The 4,690-nt window shown below is 48.4% G+C and overlaps 1 pseudogene; it reads left to right on the top strand.

The window, feature by feature from the left end:
- LOC104815405 overlaps positions 1–4,690 on the top strand; it is a 12,343-nt pseudogene that overhangs the window by 1,294 nt on the left and 6,359 nt on the right.

The following is a 4,690-nucleotide window of genomic DNA, read 5'->3' as shown; positions in this document are numbered from 1 at the left end:
GTTCCCATAGGAGTCTATGATCTCATACTGGGCATGGACTGGTTAACGAAATACCAGGCTTATATCGATTGCCCCCGGAGGACGATCTGGTTTCAAGAAGATTCCGGAGGTTTTGAATTTAGGGGAAGGGGAGCACCATCGACGGACCCGATTATCTCGGCGTTGAAAGCCGAAAAGATGACCAGGAAGGGAAACGATGCGTTCTTAGTGGTTATCACGGCTACTAAAGAACCAGAGAAGAGATTGGAGGACACACCTGTTGCTCGAGAATTTCCAGATGTATTTCCGGATGAATTACAAGGAATACCGCCAAAAAGGGAGGTGGATTTCAGCATTGATGTACTACCGGGCACAAAGCCAATCACTAAGACTCCGTACCGGATGGCGCCGACAGAAATGGCGGAGCTGAAAAAGCAACTGAACGAGTTGGTGGAGAACGGGTTTATACGCCCGAGCGTTTCACCGTGGGGAGCGCCGGTACTCTTTGTGAAAAAGAAAAACGGGAGTATGCGTCTGTGTATTGATTACCGCAGGCTCAACCAAGTGACAATCAAGAATCGGTACCCGCTGCCGAGGATTGATGAGCTACTTGATCAACTGCAGGGGGCCAAGTGGTTCTCGAAGATTGACTTACGATTGGGATATCATCAGATCCGGGTCAAGGAGGAGGACATACAGAAAACGGCGTTTCGGACCCGATATGGACACTTCGAGTTCGTGGTCATGCCCTTTGGACTCACGAACGCACCAGCGGTCTTCATGCAGTTGATGAACCGTGTGTTTATGGAATATTTAAATGAGTTCGTCATCATCTTCATCGATGACCTTCTCATTTATTCGCCTGATCAACAGACACACGAGGAGCATTTGAGGAGGATTTTGTATAAACTGAGAGAGCACCGTTTGTATGCAAAGTTCAGCAAGTGCAGTTTTTGGTTACAGGAGATTGGTTTCTTGGGTCATGTGGTATCAGCCCAAGGAATCCAGGTGGACCCGGCAAAAATCGAGGCAGTTATGGATTGGAAACCTCCGACTTCTGCTACTGAAGTTAGGAGCTTTCTCGGACTTGCAGGTTATTACAGGAGGTTTGTGGAGGGTTTTTCCAAGATAGCCCGACCTATGACGAAGCTGACAGGAAAGAATGTTAAGTTTGAGTGGACTGTCGAGTGCGATGCTAGTTTCCGGGAATTGAAATAGCGTTTGACCTCAGCACCTATCCTAGCATTACCAAGACCGGGCGTACTATACGAAGTCTACACCAATGCATCCAAGCAGGGACTCGGTTGTGTGTTGATGCAGGAGGGACACGTGATCGCCTATGCATCAAGGCAACTGAAGAAACATGAGGAAAACTATCCAACGCACGATATGGAACTAGCAGCGGTGGTTCATGCACTAAAAATTTGGAGATCGTATCTGTATGGTGAGAAGGTTAAGCTCAACACGGATCACAAGAGCTTGACCTACGTGATATCCCAGAAGGATCTAAACCTAAGACAACGACGATGGTTAGAGCTGATTGCAGACTATGACTTGGAGATAGCCTACCATCCTGGTAAGGCTAACGTGGTAGCAGATGCACTCAGCCGGAAACGGATCTTGGCTGCTATCCGTACAGTGACTTCGTCTCGTAGCAATGCCGCAGAGTTGACTGCGATGTTGGGGCACTTGACGTTGGAGTGAGAGGAACCCACTCCGACGCTGGTAGAACGAGTAATCATGGGACAACCTAGTGATCCCTTACTATCACGGTACCAAGATCGAATCGAGGAATATAGTCCTAAGGGCTACCGCATTGATGAGAAAGGAGCACTGCGTTTGGGAAACCGGCTATGTGTGCCAGAGGACACTGCATTGAGACAGGAGATATTAGCTGAGGCACATCAGACGAGGCTAGCAATACATCCAGGGGCAAGTAAGATGTATCAGGGTCTACGCCGATGGTACACGTGGCCAAGGATTAAGAGAGACGTTGCCGATTATGTAGCCAGATGTCTCACTTGCCAATAGGTAAAAGCAGAACGACAGATGCCGGGAGGAAATTTGCAGCCGTTGGAGATACCGCAATGGAAGTGGGATTCGATCGCCATGGACTTTGTAGTGGGATTACCCCTTACACCGATGAAGAAGAACGCCATTTGGGTAGTCGTGGATCGACTAACCAAATCTGCTCACTTCCTCCCTATACGCCAAGAGTATCCTTTGCGTCCACGAGCTCCTTTCCCCGTTCCTCCCTCTCCTTCCCCTTCCTCTCCTCTCTTTTCTCTCTTCCTTTCCTCTGCAATTTTTTTGAACAACAATGGCTGACTTGCCCTCTTCTGGGGAGTTTTTAGAGAGGAAGGATGAGCTTTTGTGCACAGGGAAGGGTTGGGCAATGAGCTGACGTCTCCCCCTACGGCTGGGGTCGGGTTAAGCGGCTATTAGACTCCTTTTGACGCATGCATGTCGCGTCCAATAATGCAAGTTCGGCAGATATTTCCTTTCGCCTGGACGTCGGTCCATACTTTTTTTTTTGCTGATCGGTCTCGCTATGGCTGAGACCGGTCGGTCTACGTGCAAGACCAATCGGTCTAGACCTAATTTTTCCTTCTTTTTGTCGTTTTCTCGTCTCGTTCGCTCGGGGTGGTTTTCCGGGTCTTTTCCCAACACTTTGTGGTCCCTTTCTTAAATTTTAGTACCCGTTTATTTAATTATTCTTCTCCATAATTAACTAAATATCCCTTAATTGGATTCGGGTTATTACAGTATTCATCCCGAATTCTGAATCACATGATGTCGTCAATCCATTCGCATTCATAGCACAATACCCAACACCTCCATTACAACGGTGTCATACATCAGATAGAAGTTCCATACGATCCATCGTCATACACAAGAGTTGTACAACATCAAGCGAAAAGATAGGGATAATTGTTACGCATCTCTTCTTCGGGTTTCCAAGTCATGTCCGAGACCCCTTGGCTTCTCCATAACACCTTCACCAATGGCACCTCCTTCGTCCTCAGCTTCTTAACCTTCCGGTCCATTATCTGTAGTGGTTCGTCTCGAAAGCGCGTAGCATTTGTGAATTCTAACTCCTGAGGCTGTAGCACATGGGAAGGGTCTGCTACATATCTCCGTAGCATCGACACATGGAACACATCGTGGATGTTGCCCAGCTCTGCAGGCAACCCGAGTCGATACGCTACTGCGCCTACCTTCCCAATCACCGGATAGGGTCCGATATATCGTGGTTTCAGCTTGCCGCCCTGTCCAAACCTAGCGTGTCCTCGCATGGCCTGAACTCGGAGGAATGCTTGATCTCCAACTTCGAGGGTGAAGTCCCGTCTCTTCTGGTCGGCATATGTTTTTTGTCGATCCTGTGCTATTTTCAGGTTGACTCGAATTTTTCGAATAACTTCCGTAGTCTCTTCCACAATCTCAGGCCCGAATTCCAGTCTCTCCCCAATCTCTGTCCAACACAAAGGTGTCTTGCACGGCCTCCCATATAATGCCTCGTACGGTGGTACTCCAATACTCGCGTGGTGATTGTTGTTGTACGCAAACTCGCACAACGTCATGTACTGATCCCACGGGGCTCCCCATTCTAATACACATGCGCGAAGCATATCCTCCAAAGTCTGTATCGTCCGTTCCGACTGTCAATCTGTCTGAGGATGATATGTCGTACTCATCTTCAGCTTCGTTCCCAACGCGTCTTGTATTGCCTTCCATAGGCGTGACGTAAACCGAGCATCTCGGTCCGAGATGATCTCACTCGGCACCCCATGTAGTCTTACAATCTCATCAATGTAGATCCGAGCCAACCTCTCAATCAGACCAGCCTCAGAAGGTCTAGGAGGGTCGCCGTCATCGGATTCGCCGGAAAACGCCATCAAATCCGGCCAAAACTCATATCCGAATCTGAGCAAGGTGAGTGGCTCGAATTGCCTCTGTGTGAGCACATTTTCATCGTTGTTATGGTGTTAATTCGATGAAACCTGGGTATGATTAGAAAGTGGAAGTTGCAATGAACACATAGAAACAAACGGCACTCGATTTGGTGAAGAAACGAGCAAGATATGAAAGATTGAAAATCGGAGAAAAACTGTAAAATTACAGAGAAAAAACGCAGAAGCATGCTAAGTCCGAAACTTTCGGGCCATTACCCAGAAAATAGGTGTGGTAATTGAATGAATTGTTAGTTGAAATCAAAAGAGGACATTTTAAGGAGCACGTAGAAACAAACGGCACTCAATTTGGATAAGAAACGAGCAAGATATGAGCCAACGAAGTCGGACTAGAATCTGGGACGAAATCGCGAAATCGCGATCTCTCTGGGCTCTGGATCGACCAGTCCAGACTCTGGACCGACCGGTCCAGACCCTGAAAATGCCGGAACGGTCCGAAATGGCCTGGACCGACCGGTCTAGACCCTGGGAAGACCTGGACCGACCGGTCCAGACCCAGAAATCACCGAAAATGCCCGGAATGACCAGGAACGATCGGTCTAGACCCTGGAATCGCCCGGAACGACCGGTCCAGATCAGAAAGTGATGAAATTGAGCCAAAAAGACCTCGGGATTCACCGAAAATGCCCGGAATGACCAGGAACGATCGGTCTAGACCCTGGAATCGCCCGGAACGACCGGTCCAGATCAGAAAGTGATGAAATTGAGCCAAAAAGACCTCGGGATGAAATATAAACCTA

This window comes from Tarenaya hassleriana, unplaced genomic scaffold (genome assembly GCF_000463585.1).
Source record: "Tarenaya hassleriana unplaced genomic scaffold, ASM46358v1 Cleome23, whole genome shotgun sequence".
NCBI lineage: Eukaryota > Viridiplantae > Streptophyta > Magnoliopsida > Brassicales > Cleomaceae > Tarenaya > Tarenaya hassleriana.
The sequence above is the reverse complement of the archived record's forward strand: the minus strand, read 5'-3'. Positions and strand labels throughout refer to the sequence as shown.